The sequence below is a fragment of the Pan troglodytes genome, chromosome 6 (genome assembly GCF_028858775.2).
Source record: "Pan troglodytes isolate AG18354 chromosome 6, NHGRI_mPanTro3-v2.0_pri, whole genome shotgun sequence".
NCBI classification, from domain to species: Eukaryota; Metazoa; Chordata; class Mammalia; order Primates; family Hominidae; genus Pan; species Pan troglodytes.
Genome location: NC_072404.2, coordinates 106,895,167 through 106,919,085, shown reverse-complemented (window position 1 = coordinate 106,919,085; position 23,919 = coordinate 106,895,167).

Genomic DNA, 23,919 nt, shown 5'->3' with positions numbered 1-23,919 from the left:
ACTTTCCCAGGCCAGGCTATACCCTAGCTGAAGAGTGGAGTCTCTGGCCCAGGGAAATAAAAAGTGCCACCCAGGCAGGTCAAGATCTTGTTATCCTGGGATCCTCCTTGCTGGTGCTCTCAGCTGTGTGGTGTTTCTGGGTTATGGTGAGAAGTCTCAGGCCCAGCAGGAGAGGAGATAACTTTCCAGATGAATGAGGCTGCTTTTTGCAGTGTGATTTTGTACCTTTCTCATTTTATTACCAATGTCCTTCACTGGATTTGAGTTTTAGCTTGAAACAAAGAAATTAGAACTATTCAGCCTAACTTAGGCACCAGAAGTGATCTGAAGGTTCGAGTTTTAGGTTGCAGAAAGATTTTGAAATAGAAAATATATTTTTAGGCATTATAAAAAAAAATCCAATACAAATTCTTACAAAGGAGTTATTATAAAATCAATTGTAATTTTAGTCTTTATTATTAATTTACAAGTGATACATTCTTTCAACAAGTCAGCTTTGTTAACATACAAATCAAAGATATTTATGTTTCAAAGCACAGGAGGAGAAAATATTTTCTGAGCATTATAAACAGCAATTTTTATATATATATATGCATATATATGCATATATATATATATATTTTTTTTTTTTTTTTTTTGAGATGGAGTCTCGCTCTGATGCCGAGGCTGGAGTGCAGTGGTGCTATCAAAGCTCACGGCAACCTCTTCCTCCCAGGTTCATGCCATTCTCCTGCCTCAGCCTCCTGAGTAGCTGGGACTACAGGTGCCTGCCACCACATCCAGCTAATTTTTTTGTATTTTTAGTAGAGATGGGGCTTCACCATGTTAGCCAGGATGGTCTCAATCTCCTGACCTCATGATCTGCCTGCCTTGGCCTCCCAAAGTGCTGGGATTACAGGTGTCAGCCACCGCGCCTGGCCTATTTATTTATATTTTTGAGATGAAGTCTTGCTCTTGTCCCCTAGGCTGGAGTGCAATGGCATGATCTTGGCTCACTGCAAACTCCGCCTCTTGGGTTCAAGCGATTCTCCTGCCTCAGCCTCCTGAGTAGCTGAGATTACAGGCGCCTGCCACTCCCGGCTAATTTTTATATTTTTAGTAGAGATGGGGTTTCACCATGTTGGCCAGGCTGGTCTCGAACTCCTGACCTCAGGTGATCCACCCACCTCGGCCTCCCAAAGTGCTGGGATTACAGGCGTGAACCATCACGCCCTGCCAGCAATGTATTAACATTAGATAAAGATTGAAGCTTCTTACCTGACTATAGCAGTGTTGTTAGTTTAAATAAACTATCTCAGGCTTCACACACCCATCCATCTTCCTCCTAAGCAGCTGAGCACTAAATAGATATCAGTCACTGTATTAGATGCTCTGAGAAATTCAAAGGTGAATGAGATTATAGTCCCTTTACATTTCAGAGCCAACCTTTCTAGCTATATCTCCTGCCATTTCTGAAAATATCTATACCTGAGCCATATTATAGTCACTGCACACTGGCTTCCAGTCTTTCCATCTTTTCACAGGTACCGGCTTCCAGTCATCCCATCTTTTCACAATGATATGGTTTGACTCTGTCCCCACCCAAATCTCATCTTGAATTCTCACATGTTGTCAGAGGGACCTGGTGGGAGGTGATTGAATCCTGGGGGCAGGTCTTTCTTGTGCTGTTCTTATGATGGTGAGTAAGTCTCACGAGATCTGATAGTTTTTGGCTTTTTTTTATTATACTTTAAGTTTTAGGGTACATATGCACAATGTGCAGGTTAGTTACATATGTATACATGTGCCATGCTGGTGTGCTGCACCCATTAACTCGTCATTTAGCATTAGGTATATCTCCTAATGCTATCCCTCCCCCCTCCCCCAACCCCACAACAGTCCCCAGAATGTGATGTTCCCCTTCCTGTGTCCATGTATTCTCATTGTTCAATTCCCACCTATGAGTGAGAACATGCGGTATTTGCTTTTTGTCCTTGCAATAGTTTACTGACAATGATGATTTCCAATTTCATCCATGTCCCTACAAAGGACACGAACTGATCATTTTTTATGGCTGCATAGTATTCCATGGTGTATATTTGCCACATTTTCTTAATCCAGTCTATTATTGTTGGACATTTGGGTTGGTTCCAAGTCTTTGCTATTGTGAATAGAGCTGCAATAAACATATGTGTGCATGTGTGTTTATAGCAGCATGATTTATAGTCTTTTGGGTATATACCCAGTAATGGGATGGCTGGATCAAATGGTATTTCTAGTTCTAGATCCCTGAGGAATCGCCACACTGACTTCCACAATAGTTGAACTAGTTTACAGTCCCACCAATAGTATAAAAGTGTTCCTATTTCTCCACATCCTCTCCAGCACCTGTTGTTTCCTGACTTTTTAATGATTGCCATTCTAACTGGTGTGCGATGGTATCTCATTGTGGTTTTGATTTGCATTTCTCTGATGGCCAGTGATGATGAGCATTTTTTCATGTGTTTTTTGGCTGCATAGATGTCTTCTTTTGAGAAATGTCTGTTCATGTCCTTCGCACACTTTTTGATGGGGTTGTTTGTTTTTTTCTTGTAAATTTGTTTGAGTTCATTGTAGATTCTGGATATTAGCCCTTTGTCAGATGAGTAGGTTGCGAAAATTTTCTCCCATTTTGTAGGTTGCCTGTTCACTCTGATGGTAGTTTCTTTTGCTGTGCAGAATCTCTTTAGTTTAATTAGATCCCATTTGTCAATTTTGTCTTTTGTTGCCATTGCTTTTGGTGTTTTAGACATGAAGTCCTTGCCCATGCCTATGTCCTGAATGGTAATACCTAGGTTTCTTCTAGGGTTTTTATGGTTTTAGGTCTAACGTTTAAGTCTTTAATCTATCTTGAATTAATTTTTGTATAAGGTGTAAGGAAGGGATCCAGTTTCAGCTTTCTACATATGGCTAGCCAGTTTTCCCAGCACCATTTATTAAATAGGGAATCCTTTCCCCATTGTTTGTTTTTCTCAGGTTTGTCAAAGATCAGATAGTTGTAGATATGCGGCGTTATTTCTGAGGGCTCTGTTCTGTTCTGTTGATCTATATCTTTGTATTGGTAGCAGTACCATGCTGTTTTGGTTACTGTAGCCTTGTAGTATAGTTTGAAGTCAGGTAGCGTGATGCCTCCAGCTTTGTTCTTTTGACTTAGGATTGACTTGGCGATGTGGGCTCTTTTTTGATTCCATATGAACTTTAAAGTAGTTTTTTCCAATTCTGTGAAGAAAGTCATTGGTAGCTTGATGGGGATGGCATTGAATCTATAAATTACCTTGGGCAGTATGGCCATTTTCATGATATTGATTCTTCCTACCCATGAGCATGGAATGTTCTTCCATTTGTTTGTGTCCTATTTTATTTCATTGAGCAGTGGTTTGTACTTCTCCTTGAAGAGGTCCTTCACATCCCTTGTAAGTTGGATTCCTAGGTATTTTATTCTCTTTGAAGCAATTGTGAATGGGAGTTCACTCATGATTTGGCTCTCTGTTTGTCTGTTATTGGTGTATAAGAATGCTTGTGATTTTTGTACATTGATTTTTTATCCTGAGACTTGCTGAAGTTGCTTATCAGCTAAAGGAGATTTTGGGCTGAGACAATGGGGTTTTCTAGATATACAATCATGTCATCTGCAAACAGGGACAATTTGACTTCCTCTTTTCCTAATTGAATGCCCTTTATTTCCTTCTCCTGCCTAATTGCCCTGGCCAGAACTTCCAACACTATGTTGAATAGGAGTGGTGAGAGAGGGCATCCCTGTCTTGTGCCAGTTTTCAAAGGGAATGCTTCCAGTTTTTGCCCATTCAGTATGATATTGGCTGTGGGTTTGTCATAGATAGCTCTTATTATTTTGAAATACGTCCCATCAATACCTAATTTATTGAAAGTTTTTAGCGTGAAGGGTTGTTGAATTTTGTCAAAGGCCTTTTCTGCATCTATTGAGATAATCATGTGGTTTTTGTCTTTGGTTCTGTTTATATGCTGGATTACATTTATTGATTTGTGTATATGAAACCAGCCCTGCATCCCAGGGATGAAGCCCACTTGATCATGGTGGATAAGCTTTTTGATGTGCTGCTGGATTCGGTTTGCCAGTATTTTATTGAGGATTTTTGCATCAATGTTCATCAAGGATATTGGTCCAAAATTCTCTTTTTTGATTGTGTCTTTGCCCGGCTTTGATATCAGGATGATGCTGGCCTCAGAAAATGAGTTAGGGAGGATTCCCTCTTTTTCTATTGATTGGAATAGTTTCAGAAGGAATGGTACCAGTTCCTCCTTGTACCTCTGGTAGAATTCGGCTGTGAATCCATCTGGTCCTGGACTCTTTTTGGTTGGTAAGCTATTGATTATTGCCACAATTTCAGATCCTGTTATTGGTCTATTCAGAGATTCAACTTCTTCCTGGTTTAGTCTTGGGAGGGTGTATGTGTCCAGGAATTTATCCATTTCTTCTAGATTTTCTAGTTTATTTGCGTAGAGGTGTTTGTAGTATCTTTTGATGATAGTTTGTATTTCTGTGGGATTGGTGGTGATATCTCCTTTAGCATTTTTTATTGAGTCTATTTGATTCTTCTCTCTTTTCTTCTTTATTAGTCTTGCTAGTGGTCTATCAATTTTGTTGATCCTTTCAAAAAACCAGCTTCTGGATTCATTAATTTTTTGAAGGGTTTTTTGTGTCTCTATTTCCTTCAGTTCTGCTCTGATTTTAGTTATTCTTGCCTTCTGCTAGCTTTTGAATGTGTTTGCTCTTGCTTTTCTAGTTCTTTTAATTGTGATGTTAGGGTGTCAATTTTAGATCTTTCCTGCTTTCTCTTGTGGGCATTTAGTGCTATAAATTTCCCTCTACACACTGCTTTGAATGTGTCCCAGAGATTCTGGTATGTTGTGTCTTTGTTCTCGTTGGTTTCAAAGAACATCTTTATTTCTGCCTTCATTTCGTTCTGTACCCAGTAGTCATTCAGGAGCAGTTTCCAAGTAGTTGAGCGGTTTTGAGTGAGTTTCTTAATCCTGAGTTCTAGTTTGATTGCACTGTGATCTGAGAGACAGTTTGTTATAATTTCTGATCTTTTACATTTGCTGAGGAGAGCTTTACTTCCAACTATGTGGTCAATTTTGAAACAGGTGTGGTGTGGTGCTGAAAAAAAATGTATATTCTGTTGATTTGGGGTGGAGAGTTCTGTAGATGTCTATTAGGTCCACTTGATGCAGAGCTGAGTTCAATTCCTGGCTATCCTTGTTAACTTTCTGTCTCGTTGATCTGTCTAATGTTGACAGTGGGGTGTTAAAGTCTCCCATTATTATTGTGTGGGAGTCTAAGTCTCTTTGTAGGTCACTCAGGACTTGCTTTATCAATCTTGGTGCTCCTGTATTGGGTGCATATATATTTAGGGTAGTTAGCTCTTCTTGTTGAATTGATCCCTTTACCATTATGTAATGGCCTTCTTTGTCTCTTTTGATCTTTGTTGGTTTAAAGTCTGTTTTATCCGAGACTAGGATTGCAACCCCCGCCTTTTTTTGTTTTCCATTTGCTTGGTAGATCTTCCTCCATCCTTTTATTTTGAGCCGATGTGTGTCTCTGCACATGAGATGGGTTTCCTGAATACAGCACACTGATGGGTCTTGACTCTGTATGCAATTTGCCAGTCTGTGTCTTTTAATTGGAGCATTTAGTCTATTTACATTTAAAATTAGTATTGTTATGTGTGAATTTGATCCTGTCATTATGATGTTAGCTGGTTATTTTGCTCGTTAGTTGATGCAGTTCCTTCCTAGCCTCGATGGTCTTCACAATTTGGCATGATTTTGCAGTGGCTGGTACCGGTTGTTCTTTTCCATGTTTAGTGCTTCCTTCAGGAGCTCTTTTAGGGCAGGCCTGGTAGTGACAAAATCTCTCAGCATTTGCTTCTCTGTAAAGTATTTTATTTCTCCTTCATTTATGAAGCTTAGTTTGGCTGGATATGAAATTCTGGGTTGAAAATTCTTTCCTTTAAGAATGTTGAATATTGGTTCCCACTCTCTTCTGGCTTGTAGAGTTTCTGCCGAGAGACCCGCTGTTAGTCTGATGGGCTTCCCTTTGTGGGTAACCCAACCTTTCTACCTTGCTGCCCTTAACATTTTTTCCTTCATTCCAACTTTGGTGAATCTGACAATTATGTGTCTTGGAGTTGCTCTTCTTGAAGAGTATCTTTGTGGCGTTCTCTATATCTCCTGAATCTGAATGTTGGCCTGCCTTGCTAGATTGGGGAAGTTCTCCTGGATAATATCCTGCAGAGTGTTTTCCAACTTGGTTCCATTCTACCCGTCACTTTCAGGTACACCAATCAGACGTAGATTTGGTCTTTTCACATAGTCCTATATTTCTTGGAGGCTTTGTTCGTTTCTTTTTATTCTTTTTTCTCTAAACTTCCCTTCTCGCTTTATTTCATTCATTTCGTCTTCCATCACTGATAGCCTTTCTTCCAGTTGATCGCATCGGCTCCTGAGGCTTCTGCATTCTTCATGTAGTTCTCGAGCCTTGGCTTTCAGCTCCATCAGCTCCTTTAAGCACTTCTCTGTCTTGGTTATTCTGGTTATACATTCGTCTAAATTTTTTTCAAAGTTTTTAACTTCTTTGCCTTTGGTTTGAATTTCCTCCTGTAGCTTGGAGTAATTTGATCATCTGAAGCCTTCTTCTCTCAACTCGTCAAAGTCATTCTCCATCCAGCTTTGTTCCATTGCTGGTGAGGAACTGCATTCCTTTGGAGGAGGAGAGGCGCTCTGGTTTTTAAAGTTTCCAGTTTTTCTGCTCTGTTTTTTCCCCATCTTTGTGGTTTTATCTACTTTTGGTCTTTGATGATGGTGATGTACAGATGAGTTTTTGGTGTGGATGTCCTTTCTGTTTGTTGGTTTTCCTTCTAACAGACAGGACCCTCAGCTGCAGGTCTGTTGGAGTTTGCTAGAGGTCCACTCCAGACCCTGTTTGCCTGGGTATCAGCAGCGGTGGCTGCAGAACAGCAGATTTTCGTGAACCGCAGATGCTGCTGTCTGATCGTTCCTCTGGAAGTTTTGTCTCAGAGGGGTACCCGGCCGTGTGAGGTGTCAGTCTGCCCCTACTGGGGGGTGCCTCCCAGTTAGGCTGCTCTGGAATCAGGGGTCAGGAACCCACTCGAGGAGGCAGTCTTCCCATTTTCAGATCTCTAGCTGCGTGCTGGGAGAACCATTGCTCTCTTCAAAGCTGTCAGACAGGGACATTTAAGTCTGCAGAGGTTACTGCTGTCTTTTTGTTTGTCTGTGCCCCGCCCCCAGAGGTGGAGCCTACAGAGGCAGGCAGGCCTCCTTGAGCTGTGGTGGGCTCCACCCAGTTCGAGCTTCCCGGCTGCTTTGTTTACCTAAACAAGCCTGGGCAATGGCGGGCGCCCCTCCCCCAGCCTCGCTGCTGCCTTGCAGTTTGATCTCAGACTGCTGTGCTAGCAATCAGTGAGACTCCGTGGGCGTAGGACCCTCCGAGCCATGTGCGGGATATAATCTCCTGGTGAGCCGTTTTTTAAGCCCGTCGGAAAAGCACAGTATTAGGGTGGGAGTGACCCGATTTTCCAGGTGCCGTCTGTCACCCCTTTCTTTGACTAGGAAAGGGAACTCCCTGACCCCTTGTGCTTCCCGAGTGAGGATGCCTCGCCCTGCTTCGGCTCGCGCACGGTGTGCTGCACTTACTATCCCGCACCCACTGTCTGGCACTCCCTACTGAGATGAACCCGGTACCTCAGATGGAAATGCAGAAATGTCCCGTCTTCTGCGTCACTCACGCTGGGAGCCGTAGACCAGAGCTGTTCCTATTCAGCCATCTTGGCAGCCAGAAACAGATCTGATAGTTTTTAAAAGGGGAGTTTCCTTGCACAAGCTTGCTCTCTTTGCCTGCTGCCATCCATGTAAGACGTGACTTTCTCCTCCTTGCCTTCTGCCATGATTGTGAGGCCTCTCCAGCCACATGGAACTGTAAGGCCATTAAACCTCTTTCTCTTGTAAATTGCCAGTCTTGCATATGTCTTTATTAGCAGCGTGAAAATGGACTAATACACCCAAGTATCAAGCTGTTCTCTCTTTATGTTTTTCCTTCCTGTGTTTGCCAAGCAAAATCCTTTACCCAGTTCAAATCTCAATGCCTCTGGGAAGATTTCTCAACCTCTTTAGACAGATTTAATAATGATCATGGAACTTTTCATATCTCTATATTAGCAGGTATGTCATGGTTAATTTTAGGTGTCAACTTGACTAAAGAATTCCCAGATGACGGATACAGCATTATATCTGGTTATGTCTGGGAGGGTATTTCCAAAAGAGATTGCCATCTAAATCACTGGACTGAGTAAAGAAGATCCACCCTCACCCAATGTGAGCAGTCGCTATTTAGTTCTATGAGAACCTGGATAAAACAAAAAGGCAGAGGAAAGGTGAATTTGCCCTCAGTTTTCTGAAGCTGGGGCACTCATTTTCTCCTGCCCCTGGACATCAGAACTCCAGCTTCTCCAGCCTTTGGATGCAAGACTTGGACCAGCAGCCCCTCAGGTTCTCAGGCATTGAGACATGAGCTGAGCCACGCTACTACTGGGTTCCCTGGTTCTCTAGTTTTCAGATGGCATATCATGGGACTTTTCAGCTTTCATAATCATAAGATCCAATTCCTCTAATAAATCTCCTCCCCTCTCTCTCTCTCAAAAGGATATATCCTTTGGTTCTGTTTCTCTGGAGAACCCTAAAACACATGTGTAACATTTTATTATGTTCTATTTTGTTAGTTTCTCTTGGCTAATTAGGGATTAGCTTAAATTGAAGGACTGCTTTATTCCTTTTCCTGTCATTAGTATCTGGATCAGGGGTGACAAATCATAGACTTTCAGCATATTTCATTTATTCATTTAACAAATAATTTTCAGGACCACCAAGTTTGTCCACACAGGTTGATAACAGCATAATTCTAATGGGTGCCATTCACATAAACTGTAGTGTACCTCAGTCTTTTACATAGTGAGTGTACTCACATAGTGAGTGTACTTCAGTGTTATCCATAGTGAGAACTGTTTATTGAGCCCCTACAGTGTACTATGTACTGTTCAGGAATGCAGCAGTGAACAAAAACACCAGAGGTACCTTGAATGAATGAGTTGGCCATTGCTTCATCCCTGGGGCATTGAAAGAAAGAGCCTTTTCTAACTTTGTAGTATTCTGAACAGGTGGTACCTACTTGGTGATAATCTGAATAAACTATAGTTTTTGTTCTGGTTTTAAATTTTATTAAGTCAGTGTGAGGCTATTATCTCATGCAAATCAGATATTTTTATCAAGGAAAGGACAATGCCACACTTTCTAGAATTAAAAATAGGATTAATGATTTAGTTTTTCTAGCTACTACATGTAGGTTTCTTCTTATTTTTTATTTCTTAAAAGTCACTTATTTGTAGAGCCCTAAAGAGTGATCTGTTAAGGCCGGGTGCAGCAGCTCATGCCTGTAATCCCAGCACTTTGGGAGGCTGAGACACGTGGATCACGAGGTCAGGAGTTTGAGACCAGCCTGACCAACATGGTGAAACCCTGTCTCTACTAAAATTACAAAAATTAGCCAGGCATGGTGGTGTGCACCTGTGATCCCACCTACTCAGGAAGCTGAGGCAGGAGAATCTCTTAAACCCAGGAGGCCGAGGTTGCAGTGAGCCAGGATCGCACCACTGCACTCCAGCCTGGGCAACAGAGTGAGACTCCGTCTAAAAAAAAAAAAAGTGATCTGATAAAACATAAGTAAATAAAGATAGCTGATCAGAACCAACAGAATGCATTGCCTATTTTTGCAGTATGTTCTGTAGGAACAGGTCAATTACATTTCAAATACATTGCCATTCATTATTTTGAATATGAAATTAAAACTAATTGGTTTCAAAACAGAACTGCAAGTAATCACAAATATGCATTTACCTACTACATCTATGCATGATTTGTGTTCTTAAAAATTATCCTTTGTACCAAATAATACACATACTCACATATCCTCTTGTGTGGTTCTTTTTTCGAGATCAGTAATTAGTTTCCAATTCAAACAGGGGCCATAGACTCTCCTTTTGATTTAATTTTATTAATTTCATTTTCTTCAACAGCTACACATTTGAGAGAAATAGGCATCAATTAGCTATTTCCACCAGGCATAAAATAGGAAACAGGCTCCAATCGTAATAGGAGAAATGAAGGTAACTCTTAACTCGGGTTTTTGTCTCTTAGTCAGGGACAGACTTTGTAGACCTAGACTTTGTAGGGTCTGAATTTTATACAATTTAAAGCATTTTCTTTAAGAAAAGCAGCACAAAATTGACACAAACATGAATATTTAGAATGAGAAAAAGAAATCACAACAAAATACAATTTTTAAAGCTGACAAACACTAAAGCGACAACAGAGCAAAAAGCCCAAAATAATACTAATCTCAACATTTAGCTACAATGTTTCAACATTTTTTGGTCACCTTGTCTTATGACAGTGAATGATATTATAAAATGTATGTTTGGTCTTCGACCTCATTTCCTTGCATAAAATTCCTAAAATCCTTAGAATCTCCAAAGTGTTGTCTTATATGCAAATGTCGACAGCTTCAGGGTGGGGCTGGTTACAAAGGCAGGATTAGAGGGTTGAGACTTTCAGCCCCACCCCTAACCTCCAGGGAGGGGAGAGGGGCTGCAGATCAAGTTGATCACCAATGGTAAGTGGTTTAATCAATCATGCTTACGTAATGAAGCTTCTATAGAAAACCAAGAGGACAAGGTTTGGAGAGCTTCTGGATAGCTGCACACATGGAGATTCATGGAGGGTGGCGCATCTGGGAGTGGGCATGGAAGCTCCATGTCCCCATCCCCCTATGCATCTCTTCATCTGTATCTTTGTAACATCCTTTATAATAAACTCGTAAATGTCCGTTTTCCTGAGTTTTGTGAGCTTTTCCAGCAAATTAACCAAACCGAAAGTGGGGGTCATGGGAACCCCAACTTGAAGCCAGTCTGTCAGAAGTTCCAGAGGCCAAGAGTCTCAAGGGGTAGGAGGGAGTCTTGGGGACTGAACCCCAAACCTGTGGGATCTGACACTACCTCCAGTTAGACAGGGTGAGAATTGAACTGGAGGACACCTAGTTGGTGTTCACCGTAGATGGTGTTCCCTGCCACTTGCTGGTGGGGAGAACACCCTCCCCTATGTTTTGTCATTGAAGTCATCTTCAATGTTGATGATTTTTGTTGCTGTGGTGTGAGAGCAGAGGAAAAACTGGTTTGAGCATTTTCCACATCACAGTGACTCTGTGACATTTTTATCAGATAATAGAAATATAATTCAATTTTTCCATTGAAAGGTTATTTAAAGTTTGTCTTTTAGATTATTGATAGTCAAGATGCCTAGATATGTGACCTCCCACACAGGTGTATTCACTTTTTGTAGGGTTGCTCCGGTTGGTTTCTTACAAACAAATGAATTTTGATCAATTGTATTTCATGAAATTTCTATCAAAAAAATCTTATGTTTTGATGCTACGTTACTGTATATATTCCTAATAGGACAGAGCTTCCATTCTTACTAGGTGTCAGGGAGAATCTCTTTACAATTTTCCGTATATGATCATTGAAGTAATTTTTCATAGATTAGTTTTTGACTCATCTGTTTCAAACCTTGTTTCTCCTCCCTACCCATGTACTCTTGATGTTGTATAGCACAATATTTTCCCGACAAAACCTAACTCCACATTTCCGTCACATGATGCCAGGTAAGGGGGCAGGGTAGGAGCACTGCTTGAAATAACAACCTCCCCATGCATAGAGTGATTATGACCCACGTAAACATGTCTCACCACAGACAAACTAAATGTACTATCAACTCAGCTTCTCCCAGTTGGATACTAAAAGTGCCCATGACCACCTTGGTGCCACATGATACTAGGGGAGCTAAAGCTCGAAGATTAGTCAGAGTAGAAAGAGAAAGCAGCTATAAGTAAATTCAGTTAAAATAATACACAGTTACAAATTTTACGGAAACATTTGACTGTATGAATACATTGAAAGGACCCCTCTCAGAGCCTTGAAGATGTCTATGTAAATTTAGAGCCCTGAACATCAGCTTAATTTGTTTCAGAGTAAAACTCGCTTGTTTTCATGGCTTCTCCAAGGGAAATACAACCCTCATGGAAATTCAGACAAACAGTTCCTGCTAAATTGTCCTAGAGTCCTTAGTTTATGAGCTTGCCTTCTCCTTTAATGTCCAAATAAAATAACTTGCATCTCTATTACATGTTATTGCAGCGTATGGGATCTGCTTTCCAGGGATTTAGGGGATTCCTAATGAAGAGAGAATGCATGCTTTAAATTTTTTCTAGCTCAATTTAATTTCTGGTCACCTTCTATCAACTTGACACTGCTCTCTGATCCAGTTGTGAATACAGAGTCTTCCATTTTCATTTTTTAGCAATAACAACAAAAAGCACTACTGCAATTGGCAAAGGGAAATAGGAAATTTTGCATCTTGCAGCAGAGAATATATTGGTTAAAGCATTTTTGATGTATAATTTTGTAGTATCTCTCTTTAAGGGTATAAAATTTCCAAAGTCACAGAAGTTGTAAAACTAAAGTATATTAGTCTGTGTGGACTGCTATAACAAAATACCATAGACTAGGTGGCTTAAACAACAGACATTTGTTTATCATCACTTTGGAGGCTGGGAAGTCCAAGATCAAGGTGCCAACTGATTCAGTTCCTGGTGAGGGCTCTCTTTCTGGATTTCAGATGGCTGCCTTCTAGCCATCTTCTAGCCTTCTAGCCTTGCCCTTGCATGGTGGAGAGAGAGCTCCGGTCTCTTTTCCTCTTCTTATAAGGGCACTAATCCCATCATGCAGACCGCATCCTCATTACCTCATCTAAACCTAATTATCTCTCACAGATTCCATCTCTGAATACCATTAGCATCATATTGGGGATTAGGACTTCAACATATGAATTTGTTGGGGGAGGGAGGACACAATTTAGTTCACAATTCACAGTAAATATTTTGTCTAAGGCTGGAATTAATGCAGTTCCTGGGCTCATTTCTGCTGATGCCAGAAAAGTTCACACTTTACTTTTTTAAGAAAACTTTTTGTAGAGAGAAGGTCTTGCTATGTTGCCCAGGTTGTTCTAGAACTCCTGGCCTCAAGTGATCCTCCCACCTCAGCCTCCCAAAAGCACTGAGATTACAGGTGTGAGCTATCATGCCCAGCCAGAAAAGTTTATCCTGACAAGTTAATGTAATTCAATGACTTCTGTTTTCAAACTCCATTTCCTTTGGGCAAATGCGAGCAAGTGCCCAGCCCAAAATCAAGATTGTGCCTCAGCCTTCATCTTATCCTGGGGGTGATCTAAGTTAGTGGAGGCAGTAGAGGGAGGAAAGGGAGTCTTATCATTAAGCCATCATGGATAAGTCAATCAGTGCCCAGTGGTCACCAGCATCTGCTGACCTCTGCTGAGGTGTTGTTTGCTCTTCTTTTGTGTTGATGTTTATGGCTGAGGCCGCCAGGTCCATGGCCCTATTTATCAGGTTTATGAGACCCAAATGAAGGTAGTCTTCTGTCTACAGGCCCCTCTCTGCCTTTCTGAGCTCTTTTTTTTTTTTTTTTTTTTTTTTTTTTGCAGGATTCTGGAACTCATGGCTGTTTTCTCTTCACTGTGCTGGGGTTTATAAGACTCCTCCTAGACTCATCTAGCCAGATAACATTTTTGGCTATTTCTTCTCTACTACTCAGGATCCATGTTAGTAAAGAGGCTTCTCTTTGAGTTTGCAATCTCCCAGCAGTGCTTTTCCCTGTGACTTTACTAAAACTTACCTAGTTATTCTCCTCATTGCCTCCCCACTGGAGTCCATTCCAGAGGGGAGGATAAGTAGATGGATGATAGGATTCTGAGACCTACATCTTAAGCCTTATTCACAACTTTTGAATTCCCCTCCCCCATCTAATCAGGCACTCCATACTTCTTGAGTGAGAAACACAGCCAAAGTCATCAAGCCTTCTACTGCCTCAGTAATCACCACATAGACACTATGTTCTTAGGCCTCTGAGCTCTGCATGTAATATGGAAAGCTAAGTTGTTGAGATCCCCAACATCTTTTCTCTCTCAAAAGCCTGGCTTTTGCAATTAATGCTAAAAATTATTCCTCCCTCCACATTCCTTCTTATGAATATAACCTAAAGTTTGTTTAGATTTTCACACTTCCCTTCATGTACTCCATGCCCTGGATAAGGGTAACTCAATTATAGCAGCAGGGATGGTAGTGATTGGCCCCACACTTGCTTCAGATCTATTTTATGTAATAAATCTCTTACTCTCTACCCGGTGTAGTGGGTCTTCTCTCCTGATTGGACTATCACTGAAAAAGGGGTGCTTGCTCTTCCCTTTTATTTCCCATGTAGAAACAGGCTTTATTCACATTGAAATATAAATCGCTAACAACTTTTAAGGTGTTACTCATTCTAAAAGTATTGGGTATTTTAGCAATATGTTAAACACATAATTTTTAAAAATCTATTGAATGAAGAATCTACATGTAAATGGAGTTTTACCTAAGCCTGAGTCTGACCAAGATCACACAGTCATCTTCCTCAGGACTCTTAACCTCTTTAAACTGGATTTTAAAGTTATATATGACTCATATATAAAATGAGAATAGCATAGCGTGTTGGAAAGAACAGCTTGGGAAATAGGAAACCTAAGTTCTAGTCCCAGTTCTGCCACAAAGCAATTGTGTAGTGCTGGACAAGTCATTTAATTTCTATGGCTTCTGGTTCTTCATTTTTAAAATGTGAAAGTTGGACTGGACTAGTGGTTATCAAATTGATGTATGCATAATTCTGCAGGTATACAAAGACTTTCTGAGGTATATGTGGGCTCTGTAGTTTTAAGGAAACACATTTTCTTGTCTTCAACTTCCATTTGTATACTTTCCCAGCTTCATGTAGATTGTAACTTTCTACTTCCTATCACAATTAGATTTCTCTCTATATTAAAAAAAAAAGCATACTCTACTTTTATCCTAAATCTTACTATCGTGTGTTGTCCTGGTTACCCAGGAAACCCAGGGCCTTTAAAAAAAAAAAAAGTTATATTGAAATATTTTTATTGTTTTGGAAACCTCATTTAATGACTTATAAACCTGTCACAGAGCATCTTGGTTTTGCTAGGCTTATGGTTTTCTGGTAATACTGAAAAATAACATTAGAGTTGGGGTATTTTGATCCTTGTTAGGAGGTTTCAAAATCAAATATATTGTAGAATTTAGGCTGAGAGGGTAATGGAACACTTACTTAATTACCTTACCTCTGCGACCCCTTGACCACTGTGACAGAATGCAGTACTTTAGGCAATGTCTAGTAAGAATAAAGGAGAGCACAGTAAGATACATTGAATTCTAGAAATGAATTTTTGCATGTATTTAAATGTGAACAGTTTTATTTCAGCTTTTATGTTCATCTCTTGCTTCATTAGCTGGAAAGAAAAGCAACTTCTTCTGGTTTGGATGTTTTGTCCCCTCCAAATCTCATGTTGAAATGCAACCTCCAGTATTGGAGGAGGGCCCGTGGGAGGTGTTTGGGTCAAGGGAGTGGATCCCTCATGAATGGCTTGGTGCTGTTCTCACTCTGAGTTCACATGAGATCTGGTTGTTTAAGAGCCTAGCACTTCCTTTCTCTCTCTCTCTTGCTCCCTCTCTTGCCATTTGACATGTTGGCTCTCCTATACCTTCTGCCGTGATTATGTTTCCTGAGGCCCTCACCAGAAGCAGATGCTAGCACTATGCTTCATGCACAGCCTGTAGTACCATGAGCCAAATGAACCTCTGTTCTTCATAGATTACCCAGTCTCATGTATTCCTTTATAGCAACACAGATGGACTAACATAAATAGCCAAAGTGGTATAGGTTAATGATGTTACTTCTTTAATTGCAATTGCAATGCTTAATGCTTATCAGATTTTTCAAATTACATTGGATAAAACCACAGATAAAAGTTGTAGAGATTTCGTATACCCATAGTATGAGTTATTCAATAAGGTACTTAAAACCTATTTTATCAAAATATGTCATAAAATATTTATAGCAATTATAGTCAATCCTCTTAAATTGCCTTATAAAAATGTTTAATAATTTCTACTTCCTGTTAACATAAAATACTTGTAGAACTGATTAGTTTCTAGTGTCTTGCTTTTTAAATAAATATATAGGTAAGATTTGATCATTAGTATCTAAAAAATTGAGTCATTTCAGAATTATTTTCAAAAATGGAACTCATGCATATGTATTTACTAAAGGAAAATCATACTTTTTATCATACATTTTGCTTCATAATAACTTAGATACCCAACATTTGCACTGTAATGAAATGAAAAATTAAAGATATTATTTCAAAGACTCTGTTTCCCAGGCAACATATAAAGAGCTTAGAAATACTTTTTTGTTGTTGTTTTTGTCTTTTTTGTGACAGAGTCTCACTCTGTCGCCCAGACTGGAGTGCAGTGGCGTGATCTCCGCTCACTGCAAGCTCCCCTCCCAGATTCACACCATTCTCCTGCCTCAGACTCCCAAGTAGCTGGGACTACAGGCACCGGCCATGACGCCCGGCTAATTTTTTGTATTTTTAGTAGAGACGGGGTTTCACCGTGTTAGCCAGGATGATCTCCATCTCCTGATCTCGTGATCCGCCCGCCTCGGCCTCCCAAAGTGCTGGGATTACAGGCGTGAGCCACAGCGCCTGGCCAAGAGCTTAGAAATTCTTACAAGAAAACACCTGAGCAAAATAAGAACCAACTGCTCTTTTTAGATCCATCAGAGAATTGAGGTCCAAAGCAAACTACTGCCCCTAAAACTAGACAGACAGACAGGTAGATACAGAGAATTACAGATTACTTGGAGCAGAAGTCTAGGAGCAGAAGCTCTCAGCTTAAGCCAGTATTGGTAGGTACACTGTAGTAATTGATGAATGGCTAGAGGCTCAGTGTGAATTAGCTGAAAGTTAAAAAAAACTCCGAGGAGGCCCAGTCTTAAAAGGGTCCCCAAATTTTTGTGAGTTTTGTCTCCAGGAGCCCTACCAGTTTCTCTTGGTGAAGATCCAAAAGGGGAACAGTAGCTATTTTGAAATATACCCAGAACTCCCTATTCTCCTTAACGAGGCCTGCTGTCAAGTGAAACTATTTTACTAGAATACAGCAGACTGATGTTTTACCAAAGCCTAACCAACCTAGGGGAAGGGAAATGTCCAACTCAAGCTCCTTGAAAGATAAGACCTAATCATAGAACTCATCCCTTCCTCAACACCTTACCACCATATCAACAGGGCTCCTGTGTGGTGACAGGGGATTACGACTAAAGAATTGCAAACCTCACACCCAATTTAATGAGTCTCCAGAGATATACAAAGTTGATGGCAGACAAAAACAAAAATACTAGAGGAGATTGTAGCCTTTGACATCACAGTTACAACAAACAAACATAACTCACCCTAAGCCAGATTCACATAAAACCTCATACTAAAAGCCTATTTCAGTTTTCTACCCATGATATATCATGTCTGGTTTTAAACAAAAAATTATAAGATACACCTTTAAAAAGCACAGTTGGAAGAGACAGCAAAAATCAAAACTTGACTGAGATATTACAGAGATGTTGGAATTTTCAGACTGGAAATGTAATATAGCTGTGATTAATGTGTTAAAGTTTCTAATGGAAAGAGTGAACAACATGCAAGAACAGATAGGTAAAATAAGCAGAGATACAATCTCTAAGGTTTAAAAGGAAAGGTTAGAAATAAAAAACACTGTGATAGAAATGAAAGATGCTTTGAGTTCATCAGTAGACTGGATAATGGCTGGGGAAAGAATCGGTTTGTTTGCAGGAGCAGAGAAGGGTGATGCCAGGGGTGAGGGAATGAGAAGATGTTAGTCAGAGAGTAAAAACTTTTAGTCATAAGATGAACAAGTTCTGTGCCTCTAATGTACAGCATGGTGATTATAGCTAATAATTTTCTATTGTTACTTTGAGTTTGCTAAGACTATAGATCTTACCACACACACACAAATGGTAAAAATGTGAGGTAATTAATGTGCTAAGTATCTTGATGTGGTAATTATTTCACAATGTATATTAAATCATGTTGTATATCTTTAAATGTATATAATTTTTATCTGTCATTTATACTGCCATAAAACTAGAATCAGAGAGTTTGAAGAAATGTTAAGGTAAATGTCCAAGCTGAAATGCAAAGAGGAAAAAGGATAAAAAAGATGGAATAGAATATCCAAGCACTGTGGGAAAATTATAAGAGCTGTAACATACAGATAATGAGAATACCAGAAGGAAAAGAAAGAAAGGAACAGAAAAATTACTTGAAGTAATAATGGCTGAGAATTTTTCAAAATTAATGACAGACACAAAAACCACAGATACAGAATGCTCAAAGAACACCAAGCAGGATAAATACCAAAAAAAAAAAAAAATCTACATCTAGGCATGTTATATTCAAACTGTAGAAGGTCAATGACAAAGAGAAAATCTTGACAGAAGCCTGGTAGAGAGGAGTGTGGGATACATTACCTACAGAGAAACAAAAATAAGAATTACATTGAATTTCTCTTTGGACACCATGAAAGCAAGAAGAGAAGAGTGAAATATTGGAAGTGTGGAAAGGATATTCTTATTTTTTTTCTTTCTTTGAGACAGAGTCTTACTGTCACCCAGACTGGAGTGCAATGATGCCATCATGGCTCACTGCAGCCTCAACCTCCTGGGCTCAAACAATCCTCCTGCCTCAGCTTCCCCTCCAAGTAGCTAGGACTATAGGATTGCCACTATGCCAGGCCAATTTTTGTATTTTTTGTAGAGTCCGGGTTTTGCTGACTCTAATATATATTTTATATTTATATATATATATATATATATATATATAAAATTGTCATTTCATAAGTCTTCGAAAAGTCTTAGTAATCTTCCCAGAAATTGAGAAAATGAATGACTCAAATGACTAACAGGATCCTTTTAAAGTCAGGTGGGGCTGGGTGTGGTGGCTCACACCTGTAATCCCAACATTTTGGGAGGCCAAGGCAGGCAGATCACTTGAGGTCAGGAGTTTGAGACCAGCCTGGCCAACATGGTGAAACCCCCATCTCTACTAATAATACAAAAATTAGTTGTGTGTAATGGTGCATCCCTTTAAACCCACCTACTTGGGAGGCTGAGACATGAGAATCTCTGGAACCCGGTAGGGGGAGGTTGCGGTGAGCTGAGATCGCGCCACTGCACTCTAGCCTGGGCAACAAACTGTGTCTCAAAATAAATAAATAAATAAATAAAATAAAATAAGTCAGATGGCTCCTAATTCTTTGTTTTCGTTAAAACTGAAGGACGATGGGGTTAATTTGTTTCTGGAGAGCAGGCAATTTTGTGATTTCTAGCATTTAATTCACTAAATTGAACATCTATTAACAAATGTTAAGCTTTCTTAACTTATTTATAAAAACAAAAATAGAACTAGCTGATTCTGAATTGTGTATTATTCTAGCAATAAACGATATTTATTGATAGCCATATGAGCTGCATGGGGGAAAGCTTTATCTTAATTTATTTCTAAAAATTTTGTTTTGATCAATTTTATTTTGTTTTGGTCAATTATATCCTAATGAGTTTTAGTGATAACTCAGTCTGGTAAAATATGATACTATTTAGATGGTTTTTTTCTTTAGTCACAGAAAAAATTTATTTCAGTTTATAAACACATTTTGGAAGGAAATGTGACAAGTGATGAATTAAACATTTTCAATTAGAAAACTACTATTTTAAGACAAATTTTTGCAGCAAAATGAAAAAGAAACACAAATTAAGGAAAAAATATGGAAAATTTCCTGACTTAATGAAAAGCTTGCTCAAGTATTTTTAATTTTTTGCCCCAATTTCTTTTATTATTTTGTTTTATTTTATCTTACTTATTTTTATTTATTTTTTTGAGATGGAGTCTTGCTGTGCTGCCCAGGCTGGAGTGCAGTGTCGTGATCTCGGCTCACTGCAACCTCTGCCTCTGGGGTTCAAGCAATTCTCCCTGCCTCAGCCTCCCAAGTAGCTGGGATTACAGGTGCCTGCCACCACGCCTGGGCATACATGCACACATAAGAAGAAAGCAAAAAGCAAGCGCAGCAAAATTTTAACAGTTGGTGTATTTAAGAGGCTAATTGTACTATTTAAAAAATCTTTCTGGAGGTTTAAACTTTACAAATTAAGAAATTGGGGCAGCCGGCAGTGGCTCATGCCTGTAATCCTAGCACTTTGGGAGGCAAAGGCGGGTGGATCACCTGAGGTCAGGAGTTCAAGACCAGCCTGGCCAACATGGTTAAACCCTGTCTCTACTAAAAATACAAAAATTAGCTGGGCATGGTGGTGGGCACCTGTAATCCCAGCTACTCAGGAGGCTGAGGCAGGAGAATCGCTTGAACTCAGGCAGCAGAAGTTGCAGTGAGCCAAGATCATGCCATTGCCCTCCAGCCTGGTTAACAGAGTGAGACTCTGCCGCAAAAAAAAAAAAAAAAAGATGATAGGTATTAAAATGATGTAGCATTTAGATTTCTTTGGATATATATAGAAGTACAATTCAATATTTTATTTTTAAATGTCAATATTCTAACTATGACAAAGTATATCTTCGCGACTATTTAACAATCTTCAGTTCAATTGGAAAAATGTTAGATGACAACTTCATATGAATGAAGTAGTACAATGTTTTTTAAAGTACTTTTAGGGAATAGAAAGCAAAGAAATATTTGAAAGCCATTGGATGAGATGATTCCGAGATTATTTCCAACTCCAAAACTTGGGTATTTAACTTATATAAACTCACATGAAGCTCTGTGTACAGTTGTTAACTCATTTCATAAATGGAGATCTTCTGTTCAAGATGTCCATTAATGAAATGAGTTAAATAAGTTAAATTATTTAACTTTACAGTTTGTAGAGTTAACTGTATAGTTTATTACACAGTTCAAAAGTGCCAGAGCCAAGACCTGGACTGGCTCTACTTATCTCCAAATTCCCTGCTCAGTCCTCACTGCCATTCATCCCTAGAAGGTCTAGGGATCAGATCGTGAGATTGGCCCTCTTTACAAAATTTTTCAGTGTACAGTACAGTATTGTTAACTATGAATACAATGCTGTATAGCAAATTTCTGGAACTTTCTCATCTTGAGATTTTTCATCTCACTCTTGTATGACTGAATCTTTATACTAATTGAATAGCAACTCTCAATTTTTCCTTCTCCAACCCCTAGTAACCATCATCTTTATAGTCGTTCAATAGCAACTCTATTTTTCCTTCCTCAATCCCTAGTAACCACCATCTTTATACTCATTGAATAGCAATTCTCCATTTTTCCCTTCCCCAACCCCTAGTAACCACCATTCTACTTTCTGCTTATATGAGACTGATCTCAACTTTTTCTGTGGATACATCTTTTTTGAACCTGTGAGTGTACATTCCTAATGTAAGATTTTACATGTTTTTTCTTTCAGGAGCTTGTAATCTCTTGTTCCCCTGGCATCTGTCTTCTATGGTATGGGTCTTCTGGAACAGAAACACTTTGCCTAGTTCCTTTTTATTCTTAGCAACCCCCAAAGATCTAGAGTATGGTGAGTCCTGTCAGTGCTTCAAGAGTGTTGAGACAAAAGCCTGTCCCTTGAGATGTTCCTCTGTCCCACAAAGTCTAAATGCTGAATAAACACTCTAATCTTCTTTTCTCCTCCCCGAGAGAATCCAGAAACTGAGATTTTCCTACTAATTTGTATGGTATTTTGGCAGCGGAGGGATAATGGTGAGAGAGTGCCCCAAATTTTCCTGTTGGCTTTGATGTGGCTGCTTTTGCTCTTATTTGGGGTACAGGATCCTTTTTAGTGTTTTCTGGTTTCTCACAAAAGAAATTACCTCATGTCTTATTGTTAAATCATTATGTCCATTGAGGGAAGAAAGTCTGGGGCTCCCTATTCTGCCATTTGCAATGTCATGCCCTAGACTTACTTCTTTTAAAAATATCTATGTTCTAGTTTATGAGATTTCCTTAAGGGAAAGATTGACTTTAATGGTGGTGACCTGCATGTGACATTAGATAGGAGATATTCAGGACAGGGTAAAGCCCTCAAGCCACATTACACAGGCTAGTCTTGTACCACTGGATTGATCCCCATCTTCATAGTCTGCAAGGAGAGCCGGTTGAGCATCCTAACAGTGACAACCAGATTCTAAAACATTTATAGGAATGAATGAGTAACCTGTGAATCTAAAAGTTTAATAATCCCCAGACTAACATCTATTTTTTTTAAACTATTACAATGTATGTCTTCTCAGTAGAGCACTAAAGGTAATCCAGAAATAGAGTAAAAAATATCTTTCAGCAATGAAAGGAGGGAGACCTTCAAAGTTGAGAATAATGCTGGCACTATGATAAAGTCCTAGCTATTCCAGAGTTGTAGTATTCATATACTTTTGGGAAAACCTTCTCCAGTGAGCCCATAATGTAATCCTTTATTCCATTTAGATGTTACTAAATTTTAACCCTGCACGTAACTTTTATCCTTAGGCACATCAGGCTGTCAAGAGAGATACTCTGGATTGAGCTGTAGCAATACTTTACGACTTTAATTTAAGCATGTTATAATTAGAAGCTGCTTGCTTATACCCCTGACTAGTGTAATATTTTTTCCTATAAGGACACAGATTCTAGCTTATCAATCATCCTCCCCTTTGCACTAATCCTGCTACCCTTTATTTTTACACAAATTCAAAATCTCTTAACAGATTCATGCTTTGAGCGTATTTGTAAAATTAATCCCTTAGGATTCATTTTTCTATGTCCGTATTTAAAAATGTTTTCTTCTTTTTTGGCTTGGGGTAATCTTTTTTAGGACAGTAATGCAGTATTATGTCTTTTAGCACCTTAAACAGTGCTATGCAGAGGGTGGGAGCTCTATAAATGTTTGAAAAAATGAAATTGTTCTGTTATGATGAAGACAACTGTGCTGGCTCACTTGTCCTTAGTCAGAGACACAGAGAGAAGCCTCATTAACCAGCAAAGATGCGTGTTACTGAGACAAGAAAGACCATTCCTGTTTTTTTTTCTTTATCAAAATTAGCTATGACAAGTCTATATACATTGTGCTGCATGTTCTACAATACAAGAAACATAGATTCCATTTAAAGAACAGCAACACAATTATATGAAACATATATTCTGGAATATATAGAACCTGTAGTTTTAGGACTTTATTGCTTGAGCCACTCATAGCACTAACTGTTTGGGATAGCTGGCAGGAAATCCAGTAGACAAGGATAATTAACAAACAACACTGGAGAACTGTCTACAAATGTTCCTACTCTCCCAGCAACCCAATGATCAATAAGAACAGACTTTATTATGGGCTGCAAGAGTGCAACCAAGCTTTTAGAGTAGCAATTGCTGTTGTTTTGCAGTATCTAAGTCTCAAATACTTATTTATTTTTGTATTCTCCTAAAAATCTCTTCCATTCTTTCCGTTTCTTATGCCTGCAGCTATTGCTATGGGAGAATATTATGGTAATCGATCAATATCTGATTAAAAGTATGAAGCTTTTTCATTATCTCCACAAGGTGATTGAATTTCTTCTGCCCGAACAGCAAGATTCTCCTTTGAATTGCTGCAGCAGAGACTGGCACTGTGAGCAAATTTTGGGCTGCATTTATTTAGTGTGAGTGAGCAAGTTCTCTGTTTCCTTAGTATCAAAATGCAGGCAAGAAGCTACTTAGTACTTGTCAGGAAGAGGAGTTACTGTAAAATGAGTATGGGTTATTTGATCTTTACACAGAATGCTTGATAT